This window comes from Polypterus senegalus, chromosome 9, assembly GCF_016835505.1.
Source record: "Polypterus senegalus isolate Bchr_013 chromosome 9, ASM1683550v1, whole genome shotgun sequence".
Taxonomy (NCBI): domain Eukaryota; kingdom Metazoa; phylum Chordata; class Cladistia; order Polypteriformes; family Polypteridae; genus Polypterus; species Polypterus senegalus.
Genome location: NC_053162.1, coordinates 123682848 through 123704597, shown reverse-complemented (window position 1 = coordinate 123704597; position 21750 = coordinate 123682848). Strand labels below are relative to the sequence as shown.

At 37.3% G+C, this 21750-nt stretch overlaps 1 protein-coding gene across 3 annotated transcripts in view; it reads right to left on the bottom strand.

Annotated features, from left to right (window-relative positions):
* The window catches only part of clcn1b (chloride channel, voltage-sensitive 1b), a 240811-nt gene that overhangs the window by 43984 nt on the left and 175077 nt on the right, over nucleotides 1-21750 (bottom strand). The window lies entirely within an intron of this gene.

The following is a 21750-nucleotide window of genomic DNA, read 5'->3' as shown; positions in this document are numbered from 1 at the left end:
AAATTGAAAAACAACAACAACTTCATGACGCTGCCGCCAAATACTTCCAGAAAAATCCACAAGTTAATAGACACGCTGTCGCTAAATACTTGCAGGCAAATCCACAAGTTCATAGAAACACTGCCACTAAATACTTGCAGGCAGTTCCACAAGTTCATAGACACGCTGCCATTAAATATTCGCAGGCAAATCCACAAGTTAATACCGGGAATGCTTATTAAACATCTTAGATTCACAACTAACGATTTGTGTAGTGAACACTTTAATGAATGAAACCTGTTATCTTTACAACGGTTGACAAACACGGAATGTAACTTGAACACAACATGTTCTCCAAATACGAACCTGATTGAAAGAAATAATGATAATCAAATCCTTGATGACAACAACACTCATAACAGTGACAAAATAATTACATTGGCAATCATGTTACGTTATTTTTAAAATGTTTCCTTTTCTTTTTCAAAACTTCTTTAACACACTACTTCTCCGCTGCGAAGCTCGGGTATTTTGCTAGTGTACATGTGCAATTGGGAGACAACTGAAAGGCCTTAAGAATAGTACTACCATGCCAATAACTCTCTTTCTCAATCTTCTGCAGACCATCATCAGGAAATCTCACTAAGTTCTGGCACTAGTGATGATGCCATTCTTAGGCTTTAAAGCCGCCATCTTCTCCTGTTACGTTCAGTTCAGTTTTGGACTCAAACCTGTGAACATCACAAGCAATTTGAACCCTTTTTGTAGCAAAGGCACAATATACAGGTGGCTCCCCCAAACCTTTTTAAGTCTGTGGTCAGCTTTTGTGATATATATATATATATATGTGTATAAAACATAAAAACTTTGACATCCCGCGAGAACAACCACTCCCTTATTGAAATGCTTTTGGCAGACACACTTCATGTGCTCTAAGCTCTTAAAAATTTTATACATTCTAGATGACCCGTCAATGACTAAGCGAAGAAGAAGAAGAAAGAGCAGCGTGTCGAAAACAGACCCAAATGCATTGGAGAGAAAAGAAGGCAAAAAAAGAGTGCAAAAAAGAACAATAATAATCTATGTGCAAATTCTGAAAATAAGGAAAGCAATAATCAGCCCTGACCAAGTGGGATTGAAAACCTCATAGGTCAAATCCGGGTCAGAAATAAAAGACTTCATAAAGATGTTCAAAAATGTTGGCACAATACACATGCAGAGCAGGTTAGAGATTATGAAAGCAGTTGAATTCGAAAGGTACAAAACAAATGTTGGCACGATACATATGCAGAGCAAGTTAAAGACTATCAAAGTTGTAAAATTTGAAAGTATCAAAAAAAGGAAAGAAAAGATCGCATTAACACAAACAGATGAAAATTACGGAATAACGGAACAGCAAAAAGAGATCAAATATTTGGACATGGGTGATATGTCAGAAGTATGTAGATATTGCAAGGATTTAAAGTTTAAGTCGAAGACTTGTAGATTGTCTAATTCGTGTTGCCATTAGGGAAATGTAGTGTTGCCTCCCAATGAAGATGCATATCTGCGAAAATTAAAAGATTTGTTGTTTGGTGAAAGGGAAATCCACAAACACTACAGGCAAAATATCTACAACAATCTTGTAGATTTACATAATAAAGGACCATACACTATGAGAATCTGTGGCCCTGCAACAATTAAAGCTACGACAAGTTTAATTTTGAAAGAACCACAATTCAGTCAGGTGTATACAGTATTTATGATCACAGAGAAGCGATCCAACATAGAAGCGAAAGAGTATGTAACAATTTCCATAAAAACAACAGTCTCTTTAAATTGTATATCCGGTTAACCAAACCCAGGGGTGGGCGAGCAAAACGAGCAGGGGGCAGAGCCCCCTAGTATATATATATATATATATATATATTGTATACATATGCACACAGTCATCATATTTCCATAATCCTTATGTTTTATCTATTAATTGTACTGTATTATTCTGTTTCTTAAAATGAGTGTGCTTCAGTTTCCTTGATATGAGTTTCCTGGCTGGAGACCTGCCTCCTACAACTGAGAAAGATAAGGTAAATAAAGCAGGAGCCTAAATTATTTAATTCATTACCTGCTTTGCTGAATGCAGAACTGTGTTTTATCTCCCTTGCTGTCTGCACTCTATATTGGTGACCTGAGACACAAACTTGATCATGGTCTTATTGAGCAGTTGCTATTAGATACAGCTTTTTTATTTTTTTTATTTTGTTTAATTGTATATACTTTGGTCCATTTTGGGGTTTAGTACATGGGTAATTTGATTAAGTCCTTATTTTTTATTTTCAGTATGTTGTTATTTTTAATGTCTTATGTTTGTGTTATATAATGCATTTTGTTCTATATGGGTGTTGACATTTTCTGGGACTTCTTGTATGCAGATGCTAAGTGGTTGCTATGCTAGGACAACCAGAAGTGCATGGCATTTTATGTCATTATTGCAATGGCATAAAGGTCAGTGTTGTGAACTTCCTGGTTGTCCAAAATTGTGGAAACTTTATGAAGAACTCTGTGCAAGTGTGTTCTTTCCATTTAGGGATTAGGAGAATAACTTTTTGGTAATTGATTATAATGTCTGATTAAGATTTGGTGTTGGTACTAGCTGCTCACTTCTTGGTTTTGACCTTAGCCTGTTTTTTGACTATGTTTCATCTTCCAGTCCATCCTACTAAATCTCCCTGACACCATGGATTTAGAACACATGTATGCTAATAATAATAATGGGACCAGATATATATCTGGGGAGTGTGTAGGCACAAAAAAAAATATTGCTTATAATGACAGAGATACCCAGATAGCACATGGCGATTATCTAACAAGTCCTAACATCTACAAAGTTACACACAGGTGTGTTCTTTTCTCCTTCAGCCTTATGAAGTTAAAACTATTGCTGTAAAGTTACCTTGTTTTAAAAACAAGGCACACACTATGTACAAAATGAAAAAAATCTAGACAACAATGGAACAACGAGCATAAAACAAAAGCAGATGATAACAGAAAGGTAAAAGATAAAGAGGCACAAGTTACAGGAAAATTTAGCCCTGAGAAACTGATCACAAAGAATGTCATGAGGATAGCATGACATTGATCAAGGAAATGTTGGCATCTTACCTACTGCCTCTTTTAAACATCAACTGTTGCTTATGTCACATGGCTGCATTAACAGAAAGCACTATGTGTATACACCAGCTTACACATTGCACGTACTTGTAGCTGGTGCAATACCAAAACTTGGGAGGCAACAGGTAGTGCCAGCATTGGACTATGAGTAACAATAAAAAAATCATTACATTGATTTAAGTAAATATACGGTAACACTCACCTAATGTTGCCAGCTATAAGGCCACTGGATAAGTTTTTGAAATGTATTTATTATCCTTTTAATATTATTTTGCTCATTGTGTTATTTAACATGTTGTTTCCTTTTCATTTGTATTTTGTTACTATTCTAGTATTGTTTTTTTGCATTTTGTTAATTATGTATTTAATAGTCTTTTATAATACATAAATTGTTCTCTTTATGTTAAGCCTCAGAGAACCACAAGACACTGTAGCTATTAGATGAACTTTCTGTTGTATGGTTCTTGGTACAGATCTTGGATTTTGTTTTTTGTAAGTACTTTTCTTATTCATTTTGTGCATTGTTTTGTTTTTGATTCCTGGATTACAGATTTTTTTTTATTTCTTTTTTGTTTCTTGTTACAATTTTGTGTGAATAATAACTTTTCTATGGTAGTTTATTTCTTTTTCTACTCTTCCAGTGTGTTATGGGAAATTGACTTATTTAAGGGTCTTCAAAATAAATCACATCAATGATAAAAGACATGTGATTTTGCTACCATGATGTGGTGCATTGTCTCGGAAGTAACAACCTGTGACATAACTAGTGTGACAGTATAAAGGGTGGCATTGCAGACCTCTCAGTTTCCAAGATTCTAAATATATACAAACATTCTACTAGTTCCCCTCTCCCTTAAGGAGTTTTTTTAACCTTACCTCTTTGTTATGTTTAGATGGACTAGTAACTGTGTTTGACACTGTGTGATCTTTGGCCGGCTTATCATCCCGGCCAATACCCCCAAACCGCCAGATGGAGCCCTCCCTGCAGTATGGAGGTGCCTCGAAGACCAGCAGGGAGTCATGCGATATGTAGTTTTTATACAAGACCCTGCTGGATACCACAGGGGCCGCAAGAGGGAGCTGCAGGGAGTACTGAAGACTTCTTTGTGCCCTATAACCCGGAAGTGCGTCAGAGGAAGAGCGACATGCTTCCGGGGTGAAGAAAAGGACTTTTTATCTGACCCGGAAGTGATTGAGAGTCACATGGACTGGGGATTGGAACACTTCCGGGTCAGGATATATAAAAGGACTATGAGAGCTCCCAGACGACGAGCTGAGCGGAAGGGTGGCAACGCATCTGGGAGTTGGAGGATTAATTTATTGTGTATTTGTTATTGCTTTATGAGTATAGTGGAGGAGTGGGTGCTTTGTGCACTGTGGCAATTTAATAAAGTCGATTATTGGACTTTTACCTGGTGTCTGGAGTCATGGACAGGGGTTCAAGGAAGCGATAGCGCCCCCTATCTGTCACAACTGATAATTTTTAATGAGCATTTTGTCAGGAGATAAAAAGGCAAATTTTAAGGGAATGAGGAAAATGGCTTGGTCAACAACAAGTAAGCTGTCAAAAATCTACAAAATCTAAACAAGGTAGCAAAGTAATACACAGAGCAGCAAGAAAGAGAGTAGTCAAGAATATTTAAAGCAACATCCAGCAACAAATTAACCAAAATAATTCCCTAATCAAAAATAAACACAAGCACACCAAAGATTGATTTCATTCCAGAGCTAGGATATTCTTCATCACACATTAGCGTATATTAAATGTCTGTAATGTGATAGTGTCACACAGTCTCCCTTGAAGTAGAGATCTTTCATGTTTTGAACATCTTGCAAGTACATAATTTCTCAAAATAAGCAAATACAAATAAAAGGTATAACTCCAAAATAATGTAAGCAAATAATAAAGAATCATAACTTCAATTTTGTTGGGTCTGTGCAGACTATAACCCTGTTTCTTGCATTTGGGGTAAGATGCACTATGCTACTAGGTGTTATGTTTGTACCAGGTTTCCCCATACCCCCAGATTATGTTTAAATATTTTTTATTTCTTTTTTATTTCTTTTTAGTTTCTAAATATTATTACTTATGTTAATGTTATTTATGCTTATTCTTTATACAATTCTATATTTTCTGTCAGTTTTGTTTATTATCTATTCTATTGTGAGAATTTGTTCTACCAAGTTCCTTGTATTTTGTGGTTGGTTCCCCAAGAGGCGGGGCCACCAGCCCATCTCCATTTAGGGTCTGACCCAAACTTTTACAAGAAGTTAAATGCAATAGATTGTATGCACTTGGTGTTGAAGATTTTGCATGTATTTTGCTTACAGTATTTGTTATTATTGAATTACTGGATTTTGAATTGCTTGCTCTGTTTTGTGACCACTCTATTCGGATTGCATTTTGAGACCTTTTTGTTTAGGCATCTATATTTATGCCTTTTTGCTTTTTGAGCTTTCTTGGTTATACAGATAATTATTTGAAATAAATATATTATTAATATAGATTCCTCTTTTGCCCTCTCCTAGACAGGTGTTTACTGTCATTCATTTTCTAGTTGGGCACTTTTAATATAATTGTGGCATTTAGGAATATATTTTTGAGCTTTAGAAGCACATTTTAGCCCTGGTGTTTGCCAAAGTCAGCCAGTGTTGTTGGATTTCAGAATGCTTTTGTGTGCTTCCTCTCTGGATAGAATGGTGGATATTCCAGCCAGCTTTTCTGGCCATTTTGGGTGCCTCATACCACTTTGGCCATTTAAAGTAAGTGGATCAATATCCTAGGTTTCATTAGAATCTTGAGGTCTACTTCTGGAGTGTTATGATTTGCAATCTTCTTTATTTTTTCCTAAAATCAAAATAGAAACTTGCTTTTTTTCAATCCAAGGGATCTAATTCTGCTATTAGTCATTTGAATTGCTGCTTTATTCAAAAATTTATAATTTTTACCATAACGTTTGATGCTGTTCTGTTCCATGTTTCCCACCACCATGTTTGAGAATTTAACATACTTTTTACAACTTGCCACTGCAATTTCCCATGATCCTTTGGGGAGGGCACAATTGTTTATGTCATGTTTTGCAATGGTGTAAAGAATTACCTTGTGAATTTGTACTCTATCTGAGATTGATCTTTCTTACTTTGTTACTGAGCCCTGCAACTCTTTTTTGACTGCGGCTTTTTCAGTTTGTGTTTTGGACCTGACAGTCAATTTCCTTGATCTTCCGGGATCGACCTTGCTTTTTTTTCTGACTAGCTGATAGCCAGCACATGACAGGAAAACCACTTTTTTGGGTTTTAAGAGCTAAGCCTGTCATAACATTTAGAAATTAACATATAAAAATTTAAAAATCTCCAACAGGTTACCAGACAAGCAGCCAAAGTTGTTAGTGCTGGTTAAATAACTTAATATACTATATGCTTACTAGCTGACAGCAATTACAAGCCATCCCATTCTTACAGTTCTTAAATTCAGTAGCGAAGACTTTAAATTCTACCAAAATCATTGCATGCCAATTAGTTTTTTAACAAAAATATTACAGGTAACTATAACCTTTACCATTTTTTCTTTTTGTAGAAGCATAGCCCTTACTAACTCAATGATATAAATATGTCTGAACTTTACTGAAATTTAAATCTGTTGTCTTTATGTGCTTTTTGTTCTTGTGGATTTAATGAAGAAGACAAATTTCATGTTTCGTATGTATACATCTTGAAATAAAAAAAACCCTAACTTTAACCACAACCAATCTAATGTTCTATAAACCCATTGAAATAATATTACAATGTCATAAAAAACACTTGTTACATCTAGATTTGACTAGAATTTCTGTTAACATTATATTATAAATTACACTGCTAGAAGCAACATAACTCATTTCCCTAGTCTGTCTATTATCTACTACAAGTCTTTATTACAAGATTAAATAAATAAATGTAAGTTAGCTCTTGTGATGAGAGAGGTTTGTGGCACTGCACATTTTAAATAAATAATTGCACATGGGAACGTGTGTGCCCCGCACCAGGGTTGATTGGTGTGCTTGGCTAATCGCACATTCATGCACAAATACGTGCAGATCAGTCAAGAGCTTCATTCACACCTTCGAGCAGGTGTTTGTAACACCTGCACCTTATCAGTTGTCACACATGTGCGCTTAGGAGGCAGTCAACAAGCTCAAAGGTGAGTGAAATATCATGAGACAAGGTTGGATATGCGGTAATGGTACCTCTCTCTCTTTCTTTCCATCAGATAAAAAGAAGAAAAATAAATACGTACTTGCAGATTCCAAAAATGGGCGCCAAAAACGTCACGTCCGATGCCTCCAGATGACATCACTTCTGGCCCTTTCATATGACACTACTTCTGGCTCAACCAGATGACATCGCTACCATTACCACAACACTTCTGGTCCACCTTTGATGACATCACATCCATCCCACAGCTTCGGCGTCATCTCCTGCCAATTTACTTCCCTTCTTCATTTTGTTTTCTGTATAAAATCGCCATTTTTTAAGATAACAATGTCAAACTCATGATATAAGTTTTGATCACTGCAAGAAGTTTGTGTGTTTTTCTTTGTCCTATGATCATTATACGGGGACGGTCCCCAAACCTTTTTCCTTGTGGAAACCTCTTATTTTTGTAAGAAAAACTTATTACATAGTGCATAAAAGGGTTCCAGAACTGTGAAATCAAGAGGGAGTGACAATGGAAAAAAAGAGAGACTATGGAGGTTAAAGGAAAGAGTGAGTATGATCAGGGGCCATGCTGTTTAGGATAGAGGCAGGTGTTCAGATGTGAGTCCCAGAGAGAAATGTGTGGCCAGCTCTCAATAGGCCAGAAGAGAAGCCCTCCTGCTGAACATCCTAAAGAACAGGAGTGACCCAGGTGCTCAGAGTAGGCTTCCACAGACACTGAGGAATGGCAGTGTTAGATGGGCACGGTTTGCAGGGTCCCCTGTGTAAGACTGGTGAATGGGACATGAGACAGGTTTTTGAGAATTGACCACACCTTCTGTTTCTGCTGCAAGGCCCTTACGGGTTAAACAGAGGAGATTACAGATTTTAGAGAGAGGCCCTGGATGCTCATGTTTTTATAAGAGAAGACTTGTCTGGAGTTGTTACCTTGTTTTAATGGATTATTAATTGGACTTTGTAACCTCTATTTGTACATTTGATTTTGTTAGGATTATTTATTTATTGAGATAAGAACACTGCACTGTTTTGTACTTTGTTTTGTGAATTAAACACATGAAGCAATTTACACCAACTTTTGCTAACTGTATGTGTTCTTGTTTGCTTGGCTCATACCCGGACCATCACAGCCTTAGATAGAATACATTCCTCCTTAACATGTGTGAGATGTAGTCTAACTCAGTTCAAGATTGTAAATTTGTCATTAATTTAACCTGGATTAGACCCCACCTGCAAGAGATGTCTTCAAGCACCCTCCTCCCTCAGCCACATATTGTGGCTGTGTCCTTGGCTTATGCTGTACTGCCCTACAATTTTCACCAACTTATCAAGCAGCATCAGGGTTGCCATAAATCCTCATCCTGTAATACTCTTTTTTTAATGAGTACTTTAATGGGATAACCTTCACTACACAATTGAAAGAGTCCTAACTTGGTTACAACAGGAAAGTGATGTCCTGAGTTGCTTAAAATTAGAAGAAAGATTAATTTCACATAAAGAGTAGCAACAATATTTTAGTCCATATTGCAAACCTTTAATTTTTTCAACTAGCACTACTTAATCATTTACCACACTGAACTGCTGCAGTATTTTAACTACCTACTTGTTTTTTCTCTTATTTTTCATTTGAAGAGATTTGGATGTGACAAGGAGATAATAAATTCAATATGCAAATGTATCTCATTACAAATTTTCACTAAATGTTTTTATACAAGGTAAACAAATCGAATACATAATCAAATCTCAAATGTATCACTTTTATTTTAGAAAATTGTCTTTGCAGTCACATCCTAAGTGTTAGGGGAGTACAAGAAGTCTTTCTAAATCTGGCAGTGCTATCTGCCATGATAACTAATATGAGGATATCTCCTCCATTTCTCTTTTCATTAACAACAAAGAACTGGTCCCTTATTACTAATCACTTTCTTGTTTACAGCACACAGATTTCCCAGATCTACTTTCTTCCCAAAATCCACAAACATTACAGTCCCAGAAGTCCTATTGTTTATGAGTCCAACTGTCCCAAAACACTTGTTTCAGCTTTCCTCATTAACTTAATGTAACCACTTGTGAAAAATCTTGCTTCTTACACAGTAGAAAAGTCCTAACTACATGCATCAGTTATTTGACAGTTCTCAGTGTCAGGGTTCTGATTGTTTCATGTATCCCCTTGACAATACTCCTCAGTATGCCATTATTCCCCACGATGCAGGCCTCATAGCTCTGCTGTATGTCCTTAACAAACATCATGCACAGGACTATTCCATGTGTAGCCCCCTGAGAATAACCAAAGTGATTCAGTTTTAGCTCTTTCCCTATTAACGGCTGGTTTGACCACCAAGTCAGAAGTGTCATTATGAGTTCCAGGCACTAAGGTATACTAACATGTCTGTTAGCTGGATAGAGAAGTATTTCTTTCCTCAAACTTGGGTTTTATGTTTAATCTGTCGGAGCCTATCGTTAATACATGCTAGTGCTGCCCTGATCCACAAATCAGTTTCAAAAATTTCTTAGTTTACTTTCTATCAACATCTAAGGTTAAAAATTGATGTATATGTTAAGCATATCTCAACATTAGTCTCCTCAAAACATATAAACTTGTTATATTCTAAGCTGTTTATTTAAAACCCAGTTGTTTTCTCTACTGTTTTTTCCATGAATGTCCTCCTTTACTGCAAATCCTCAGACTCAGTTCTGTAATGATGCCATAGATTTCTGTAATGAAACCTTCAAGATGCATTATTTCATTAACAGATAATATATTCTTCATCTTGTACCCTTTAGGGAGTAGACAAGCCATCTCTGAACCCAAATGAGCACCAAAGAAGCTACCCACATATACAAGATTCTGTTTCCTTCTTGCCACCCCTCAAATATCACAATCCTTCTCTTACACAGTGACCTCTTTTACTCATTATAGTTAAGCCCATTCCCATGACTGCATTTCTGGTTCCTAGTTTGCTGGGAACACTTCTGGACCGATTTATTGGCCAGCTGCAGAAACACCTTGTGAAAGTCCTGGTTCAATCTTCCTTGAATGGGTAACCCAGGGTGTTTCTACAGTCCTGAACCCTATTCCATATTAAAAGGGACAGGAAAACCTACAAAGGTCTGTCTACCAAAATACATGGGGCCATATTCAATGTAATGGGCTGTGCTGCCACCTGTAGTATTAGAAAATTCCTAAAACATTGCTCACCACCCCCTGTCTACTATTACCATGTACATATTTCTGTGCCTTTATAATAGACCATAGGTTAGGCCACTATGCATAGGCCACTATAAACATAAACTTATTGTCTACTGCACCACTGGTGATAGTTCTTCCATCTTCTTGGCTGTCTATTGTCTGCAATAATGGATCATACTTGACACATCTTCACAATTTTTAAATAACGGACCTTAGTAAAGTCATGAGTAGACCTGCAGTATTCAACTAAGGAGAAGCGTAAAAAAAACAAAATCATTTCCCACTCATCGTCCAGTTATACCCTAACTGTCTGCCTTTTCACCAGGTCACAAAATATATATATATATTTTTTTTTGATGTGTCCACATGTGTCTTGTGTCAGATCCACTTTACTTAAACTTCCCAACAAGTTCTACTACAAATCCAGTGCTCATCTTCTGTTGCAACAGAAGCTGCTGCACCTATGTTTCCAATAATGTTGTCATATATGGTACCTTGGGATATTTAATTTCTCACCTTCGGTCTCTTGATTGTACAATAACATTATTTACAGTAGAAAATGTGCTGAAATTTATATAGGAGATATAGCAAGACAGCATGAGTAATATAACAGGAAACTCCAAAGGTCTGTTAGAATCAAAGACCTCTCCAAGCCAATTATAGTATATTCTGAATTCCCTTAATCATCACTAAGTATTCTCCAAGCCTATTATATTAAATCTCTTTTCTTCTAATCATCAGTAGACTCTATGAGTTTTATCAGAACAACTCAAAGACATCTATCAAAGAAGGTACACTTTCTTAAAATTCTTATGATTTATACACTTTCACCACTGAACAATCATCTTTAAAACTTCAATCTTCTTCTCCTCATGGGCACTGCTTTTCGTATCCACTCTAAAAAATCCATGCTTTTCAAAGAAGTATCAGGCATGCTAATTGATAATAATAATCTTGACCCCTCTGCTTTTGAAAATTTTAGACCCATTTCTAACCTGCCTTTCTTAAGTAAAATTTTAGAGAAGGCAGTCAACGAGAACTGCACTCGTTAAAGTAGTAAATGACTTGCGAGTAAATTCAGACAGAGGCCATTTATCTGTTCTCATCCTCTTAGATCTGAGTGCCGCATTTGACACCATTGATCACAACATTCTTAGAAATCGCCTTAGTCAATGGGTGGGCCTCTCTGGCAGTGTCTTAAATTGGTTTGAATCCTACCTGGCAGGGAGAAAATTCTTTGTTAGTTGTGGTAATCACATCTCAAAGACACATGATATCCGATATGGTGTTCCACAAGGCTCTATCCTGGGTCTGCTGCTCTTCTCAATCTACATGCTTCCGTTAGGTCAGATTATCTCGGGGCATAACGCGAGTTACCATAGCTATGCTGATAACACACAGCTGTATTTATCAATAGCACCTGATGACCCAGATGCTGTTAATTCACTAACACAATGTCTTACTTGTGTTTCTAATTCGATGAATAGTAATTTTTTTCAAGCTAAATAAAGAGTAAACAGAAATTTTAGTGATTGGCAATAATGGAGACAATGAGATTATTAGAAATAAACTTGATGCATTAGGATTAAAAGTCAAGACGGAGGTAAAGAATTTAGGGGTAACTGTTGACTGTAACCTGAATTTTAAATTGCATATTAATCAGAATACTAGGACAGCAGTTTTCACTTAAGAAACATAGCAAAAGTTAGACCTCTTATATCATTGAAAGATGCTGAGAAATAAGTTCACGCTTTTGTTTTCAGTCGTCTAGATTACTATAACGCACTCCTCTCAGGACTACCCAAAAAAGACATAAATCATTTGCAACTAGTACAGAATGCAGCTGCTAGAATCCTAACTAGGAAAAGAAAATCCGAGCACATTTCTCCAGTTTTGATGTCACTACACTGGTTACCTGTGTCATTCGGAATTGACTTTAAAATACTGCTTATGGTTTACAAAGCCATAAATAATCTCGCTCCATCTTATACATCGGAATGTCTGACACCTTATATTCTAATTCTTAGATCCTCAAATGAGTGTCTGCTTAGAATTCCAAGAGCAAAACTTAAAAGAAGTGGTGAGGCGGCCTTCTGCTGTTATGCACCTAAAATCTGGAATAGCTTGCCAATAGGAATTCGCCAAGCTGATACGGTGGAGCACTTTAAAAAACTGCTAAAAACACATTACTTTAACATGGCTTTCTGATAACTTCACCTTCATTTAATCCTGATACTCTGTATATTCAATTCATTATAATAACTATTCATGGTGGCTCTAAAATCCGTACTAGCCCCTAATCTCTCTTCTGTTTCTTTTCCCGGTTTTCTGTGGTAGTGATCTGCGCCATCACCACCTAATCAAAGCACTGTGATGTTTCTACATTGATGGATTAAAAGCCAGTAGTCTGCATGACCATCATCATCAAGTCCTTCCAAGAGAACCCTAAATACAAAGAGGACTGTTTCATTTATGTTAGGTAGAATGCCCAGAGGGGGCTTGGCGGTCCTGTGGCCTGGAACCCCTGCAGATTTTATTTTTTCTCTCCAGCCGTCTGGAATTTTTTTTTGTTTTTTCTGCCCTCGCTGGTCATCGGACGTTACTCTTATTGTATGTTAATTAGTGTTGTCTTATTCTAATTCTTAATTTGTCTTTTATTTCTCTTTTCTTCATTATGTAAAGCACTTTGAGCTACATTATTTGTATGAATATGTGCTATATAAATAAATGTTGCTGTTGTTGTTGTTTTCTTCCACTTGCATTATATTTCTGCTCATCCCACTTCAGGCACATGTCTGATAATATTTCAATAGTTGAAACATTACATATTTCTAGTTTGTTTTATATTCCAGTCTGGAATTTACAGTGGATGTTGCTAATTTTCTAAGGTATGAAAAATTGCATTCTTTTCTTGCTGAGCTGCCTAATGATGCAAAACTTATCAACGGTACAGTTTCCTTGCATGGAACTGCTTAACACTGTGGGACTTTAATTGAATCAATGGGGATGCATTACCTATTCATTAAATGATACAAAAAAGAGTCAAAATAGTAGCATCAGCAGGAGTTGCATTTAGAAAGATCTATTTACAGTAGAATTGCAATGAAAAATAGGCATCATTTAACCTTTCTATGACTGCCTATTGAAATACAAAATTCATTTTTTATATTTGGAAATGGCAGGGCCTAAAAAGGCTCACAAGCTTTTGTATCCAATCTAAGGTTAAATGAAATTTCAGGCAGGATTTTTGACTTAACCAGCTAAAATGTCCTGTCTAACTAATCATCAAAAACGGAAACTGTGATGTGACCAGTTCTACTCAGCTGTGAGCATGGGCCTTTTGAACTGGTCAGCCAAAACCATTTTAGCATATACATGGCCTTTCAGCTAAGGGGCATGACTGGAAACCACAGTAGTGCTGATATTATACCTGCTATTTAAAATTTTGAAAAAGTCAGGATATTCATATGTTTTTACTCCAGTCATAAATGGCATGTCTGTAAAAATAAACTGTGCTGTTTTTTTAAAGCCATTTGTGGTGATGCAAAGTGGCAGCATAATGAGTCTGAGTGTGTGGGTTTGTGAGTTAGTAGGCTCTGTAATTGACTACTACACTGTCTAGGGTTGTCTCCTGCCTTACATTAGTGCTACTAAAATAGGTTCTGGCCCCTACAACCCTGGCTTTAATTAGGCAGCAGAATGATGCCAAGACGTGCCTTCAACATTAGCAAAATTAAGGAGCTGATTGTGGACTTCAGCAATCAGGTAACAGAATATACCCCCATTTATATTACAGGCAATACTGTGGAGTTGGTCAGCACCTTAAGGTTACTTGGGGGTCACCCTCACTGATTACCTTAAATTTCATGTCACACTGCAGTTCCTCAGGAGTCTCAGGAAGGCCAGGGTGTCACCTACAACACTGAGCAGCTTCTACAAGTGTGCTGTTGAGTCCATCCTTGTAGACTGCATCACATCTTGGTATGGCAGCTGCTCAGCTCAACACCACAGAGCTCTGCAGTGCGTGATGAAAACAGTACAGCAGATAATGGGCACACAGCTCTCTGTGATCCTTGACATCTACACCACTTACTGTCTCGAGAAAGTCAATAGCATAAGGCGGGACCTCAGCCACCCTGCATTGCCACTTTTTATCCTCCTTCCTTCTAGGAAGTACCTGAAGTCCATCTGAATGCGGACCTTCAGTTCATTAACATTTTCTATCCAACTGTGAACAATCATTAATCTTGCCTCAGACATCATATTGTGTCACTTTCACTTGACACTTGCACTTTGTTGCTTAATAGTGTTTGTCTTGTTTGTGTTTTATGTCTTCTGTCTGCAAGGGCATATGCAAGTTAGCATTTCATTGAATATGGTACTTGTACGTATGGCAGTAAATTATTGAATCCTTGAATGACTGGATGTCAGTTAACCTTGAGATTATCAGAACATATATTCACCTGTCCGTTCATGTTTAAAACTGTTTGATTCAATGCAAAGTTACCAAGGCCCAGAGTGTGTCCCAGGTACATAAGACTTAAGGCATGAATCCTAGACAGAGTGTCAGTCCATCACAGAGCCCAGTCACACCCTCACTCTCCCCAGCTTCAGAGTCATCAATTAATCATCCTACATGTCTTTCAAATATTTGATGAAAACTGAAATACCTAACAAAGATCCATGCAGACATGTGGAGAACACACAAATTAAAAATGGACAGTGATCAGTGGCAAATTTTAAGATGAGGACTCTGGAGCTGCTATCTACTACACCATAATGCCATATCTCTCTAGAGCACACACATTTTTAAATTCCTGAAAGAGAATAATGCATTGTAAATTTAAAAAATATGTAATTCTGTACTTACATATATGGTAAGGGCAACTGTCAAGTGTTTATTTGTTTAAATAATGCAGACACAGGGGGATAATGTTAAAGGACAAGGCAGAACTTTTCTTCATTTACTGTAACTGCTAAGAATTAAATTAGACATATTTTGAGAAATTTGTTGAAAGTTTCAGATTATTTTCTCAAATGCATTTACGAAACACCATATTATTTTTGTATTTTAATCTAGTATTTAATCTTGTGTACTGCTTATCACTGTTGCTTTGTTTAACAATCTGAATCAGCCACATTACCTTGTCATGTCACTGCCTTGTAGTGTACTGCTGTGACATTTTCAGAGTTTCTGCACCAGTGGGATTAGCAACAAATGAATTTCATTATTTTCTACAGCATAGTGACAAGCAACATATTATATGCTAAAGTGTTTTTTCAATTTTTCTGGCATTGCATCTAGATAAAAAAGCAGTGCAAAACCCTAGTTAAATGTTTTATACTAAAGAGTTAATGGATCTAAAAAGGACTGACATTAGGTCTCTTGGCTGGTCCTATGCCTTGTGCCAGCGCAGACTCCAGCATTATAGAATCTGACCTGAAGAATGTGAGTTCAGAAAATGGACGGATGGATTTAATGACTCAAATTATTTACTTCTAGTAGTGGTACTTGTAACATGTATTCAAACTAATTTTCAAAACAGATTTCTGTTTTCAAAAGATACTAAAAGTACATGAGTATGCCTTTATTATACATGTACTGTTTTCATTGGTAATGCAAAAAATAAATAAATAAATAAAAAAATACTGAGGAGGCCATTCAAGATGGAAACCAGATGGCACTTCTCTGTGCAGTGGGCAGTGAGTGTGTAGGAGAGATCACCCTCTGTGCAAAGAACTGCCATCTGGTTTCGTAATGTTGAAGCAAAGACTATGTCATCTTTTTTAAGACATGACTGGATGAGTTTCTGGGAATTAAACAAGCAGCGGAGACTGAATGATCTCCTGTTTTTGGATTCCTCTGTTATGTCCATAATTAATAAGGGATACCAATAATTAAGAGTCTTATTCTAAAACCTGCTAACTCTAAAAATAATGAATAATGTTGTGCATTGTAATGGGAGTTATCAATTTGATATTAGGACTACTTTTAAACAAAATTGATTTAATAGGTCAGTAGGTTATTTGCAGCATAGATCTGATCCTTTATTGGTCACAATTCTAACTATATTACCTTAATAAATACTGTAAGTACCAAGTAGGAAATTTATTGGGAGATGACTTTTTCTTGCAATATTTGTGCCATCTTAATTTGAGTATAAAGGATTGATTTTGAGTATCTTATTCACTAGCTAGAATGTGACATGTCAAAACAAATATGCATGCATGGAAATTTTTGTGTTTTTTTGACATGATCTCTCCTGTTACTGAACCTCTTCATATCTGTGTAATAATTAAAATTAACCCACTGGTGTCTTTAATTGTGCTAACGCAGGCCATTTCCATGGTCACATTTGTGTAAATATGAGGGACGTTTAAAAATTCCATTAGCAAAAAATGTTTTTGGTTGAGCGCGTAGCCACTGATGCACCGGTGCTTTCACATCAGGGTTTTTTCTTCATTCCACGTGGTCATGGTTGTAGCTGGATGTCCGGAGTGCTCTGCATTCATCACACTAGTAAGGCCATTTTCAAATTTTTCAATCCACTCATAGATGACTCTATGAGAGAGAACTTTATCCCCATACTAAGCACACATGCAGAGATGAATTTGTGTTCCTGGCACACCTTCTGCCCACAAAAAGCATATGACAGAACACTGTTCCTCTTTGGTGCAATTTACAGTATAAGTTTTGCAGATATCTTCGCCTCAGGGTGACAATCCTTATACTAAACTGCAAGGACAGCTGGCTTGCCAGACAGAACTAGTCACATGACACTCTCAGACATAGCCAGTTACTGCTCCTCCCACCCTCACCATTTCCAATGAAAATATAAAAGTGTGGAAACTTTTTGAATGTCCCTCGTATGTGAGGCAATTGCTATGATGCATTCCTAGGCTAAAGACTGAGGATTCCTGCCATTTTCAATCTTAACTGCACAGGCAGAGGAGTCAATATTTTAATCGTGGCTCTATGAAAATTCTGAATGTGGGGCAACCGTCAACCTTCATTTTAAATTGCCACCAAAGACAGCATAAAAATGTGAAGTCATGTAAACCGCCTCTCCAATGCACACCATGCCCTGAATCAGCATACTTGACAAACAGTTCTATTGTACTTAGTGTTACTCATGCTGGTGGTGTGGTAATGTGTCCTGTACCTTAGGTCTGACTCCTGAACACCAAGTCTTTGTCCATATGGAGTGTATATTTTCTCCTGGTGTTTCCATAGGTTTTCGTCTAGGTGCTCAAGGTTTTACTTCTACTTTCCCAAAGATATGAAGGTTAAATTGTTTGCTGATTTAAAATCATCCCTGTTTGTGTGCACAATGCAACCCTGCAATGGACTGGCTCCCCATTCATGGCATTTTCCAACCTTACATACAGCATTGTGAGAGCAGGTTCTAATCCCACATGACCCTGATTAGGATTCAGCAGAATGTTAGAACACAATAGCTCTGATGAGAACAGCCCAAAACGTCCATCAAGCTTGTCAGTCTTGTTTATCTAGATTCTCCAAAATCATATCAAGTTGAGATTCAAAAGTCCTTAAAATCCTACTCTCCACCACACTACTTGATAATTTACATATTCTATGTATTTATGTCTTTTTGAGTGAAGAAAATTTCTAAGTATCTGGCTTTAAAAGTGTGTATTCTTGCTGAAGACTTTATTTTAAATAAACAAATGGAATCCACTGTAATAATTTCCCTAATCATTTTAAACATTTCAATCATGTCACCTCTTAATATTAATATAACGTTATGTTAAGCAATTACTTCTTAATATCAATATTCTACAAATTTGTGGAATTTCTTCACTTTTTCAAAACATATACAGTACATATGTTTTTACTGAATGCTGCACAAGTAATATTTTTATTATTGTAAAGGGCATTAAGTAGGGGTGAAAGCATGAAGGTAACTTTTCTACATTAGAAGCCAGAATACATGAAGGACTGTGTGTGACTGCTAAGTGGGACAATATATTCCCCCAGACTGTTATGTGGTAATATTCCTCTGGGAATGCAGTTTGAGCAAACACCTCAATTGGACCTCAAGAGCCACTGGGAAACAGCCTCACTTACTACTTGAGGACTCAATAGACTTGGAAGTGCTTTTGGAATGTGCAGTCTGGCACAGTGGAAGTACTCCTGGCTCTAAATTTAACAAAAAGCCTCTTCTAATCAGACAGGAAATTCTACGTTAGAGTCAGGAGCATACAGATGGCAAGAGGTCACCAGCAAAAGTGGAAGAAGAAGAGACTGAAGGTTGTTAAGAAAGAATAAAGCCTACTTTGTATAAAACCTGTGTAATAATGGTCATATTTTTATCTGAGACCTGGTCCATCCAATTATGCTCCAGGTCTGTGATGACACAGGTTAACAGGTGATTTAAATTTGGCTCCTTATGACTGAGTGTATCCTGCAATGGATTGGTGCCCCTTTCAAGGTTGGTTTCTGCTATGTGTCACTGCTATGGTAGTCTGTGGTCATCACCCCTTAATTGAGTTTAGCAGATTTGAAAATGAATGAAACGTAATATGCAATGCTGTATGTGTGTGTTAGGTTAATAAGGTTGGCTCTTGTTTTTTACCTGATGCTGTAGGACAGCGGTTCTCAAACCTTCGTATTTCGCCCCCCCATTTCTAACGGGAATAATTCTGCGACCCCTGCATAAAGTATAATAGATGAGAATAACCCATGATACAACTAACAAAGGTATGATACTCATGCAGTGTCGCGGTATCCTATCATTTTTACTTCCATAAGATTTGCGTGTGTTCGGCTAACTTCGATGAAATATTTGCAATTTATTTTTTTAAAGTGCTTTAATAACTGTTAAAATGCCTTGTGTGGTTTTTGGTAGTAATTCTAATCCCAAAAACAAAGAATAAATTATTTATTCTTATTTATTTTTTTATGTAAAGAAACGATTAAATATGTTTTAATTTTTAAAAATCTCGTTAATGAGGACAACAATGAAGTTAATCTGCGCGAGATGAACATATTTTTGTCCGACAAATATTATACCGCTGTTAGTTGTATCATGAAAATAACCCAATATGCAGTAAATTATTTAACTCAATTTGGCAATATTGGCTACACTGCCATGTGGTGCAGTCACGCCGCATTATCACCTGATCTACTGTTATCCGAATGTTCACGAAAGATACCGATACGTCTCGAACTTTCTGGACTGAAAATACGCGACTATAAAAGCAGCAGCAGTGGCGCCACCCGTCAGTTAGTCATTAGATCTATGCCTTAGAAATCCATCCATCCATTTTCTAACCCGCTGAATCCAAATACAGGGTCACGAGGGTCTGCTGGAGCCAATCCCAGCCAACACAGGGCACAAGGCGGGAACCAATCCTGGGCAGGGTGCCAACCCACCGCAGGACACACACAAACACACCCACACACCAAGCACACACTAGGGCCAATTTAGAATCGCCAATCCACCTAACCTGCATGTCTTTGGATTGTGGGAGGAAACCGGAGTGCCCGGAGGAAACCCACGCAGACACGGGGAGAACATGCAAACTCCACGCAGGGAGGACCCGGGAAGTGAACCCAGGTCTCCTAACTGCGAGGCAGCAGCGCTACCACTGCGCCACCGTGCCGCCCCTGCCTTAGAAATGTTTTATTTTAATATTAGTTATAATGCATTCATTGTGATTATATGCTTGCAAATTTAAATTTGAAATAAAAATGTAAAAAATTAATTTTGATGTCTTGATCATTTATGCCCCCCCTTGTACAGCTACAGTGCAGACCCCAGGGGGGCACACCCCACAGTTTGAGAACCACTGCTGTAGGAATAGTCTGTGGCTGCCCAATGGGGTTCAGTAAGAGGACAGATTTAAGATATCTAATACAAATGTGACAAAACTATTTACGAAAGAAGCAACTCAGTGAGTATCTTAATTTTCCATTTAGTACTTTTCTCCATGCGTTTTTTTAAATTCTCTTATTCTAAGTCAAGGTTACAGGAAGTCACACAGGGCATATGAAAGGCAGGAGGTAGGTTGTTGTTGCTTTTGCCACATATTTGGCCAGCTGAAACTCCAAAGCTAATAATGCCACTGTTTCTAGTGTGCAACTGTTCCTTTTTGTGATCATTTGAAAAAGACAGTGTGATCATTGACCAGTGGTGGTTTGTAATGCGGGGCACTGCCCCTTTCCAAATATTTAAAAAATTCTACTTAAATCAATTAGGTAATGCGAAATAGTCATGAGATAAATTTGTTTATTTGTTCAACATGCCTGGTGTTAGCGTGTCAATGTCAATTAAAAATTGGTTCCGACTTGTATTTAATTTTTGTGTGAAAAAAAAAATCGGGGTGAATATCATCTTTTCTGTGTGAAGGATGCCAGCCAAATGAGAGTCTATGTAAATCCTTGATATTTTGGCAAGCAGGTGATCTAAGGCTGCCCTTTAATTTGTTGCTTTCAGATTTTTCCAGTGACGTATTCCAGGGAGTGCCCCAAACACTCCCACATTTATTGGTAGCAAATTAGTCTTGTTTTAGGATTTTTTTAATCTAACATGATCGACAATTGTCTGTGCACTATTTCATGTTCATGTCCATGGTTCACTGTTCACACCTGCCTTTAACATAACTACAGATGAGTCAGCGTGACTTTAGATGGCAACTTTAAATGGAACTTCTGAAATCAAACAAAAATTGCTTACTTCTTTAATGAAACACCCCTTCATAAATCATTTACTTGAGGAAAAAAAGAAGATGAGCTTACACATGGACTTTTTCTCACTCTTGTTATAACAAACTCAGTTAACTGGATGTGATGTAAGTAATGCATTTTTTGCCTTCCCTGTTTGCTGTGTCATGGTGTCTATTCCGAAGCATTGTTGATAACAACGGGGGTATGAGACCTAAAGCATCTTTCTGAAAAATGCAAGTGGCATAAAATTAGCCGCAGTCCTAGAGCAGCGCACCATGAGTGCTACCTAGGTGTGCCATGTAAATAATGGTGAAGCTCAATTGAATCTGAACCTGAGAAGAAGAAGCTCCACAGGTAGTCCACACATGTCTTAAGAGGAAAGGACTACCTGGAAAAGCTGGCATGAAAGCAGCTTCTTGATCGCCAGAGCACTAGAGTACATCTGCCCTGGGTGTACGGACACCAGGGGGCCTCATATGGCTGGTGGACAGTGGGCTTACAAGTAAGTTGCCTCTGAGGTGGAGAGGAGCAGGCAAAGGGGTGAAGC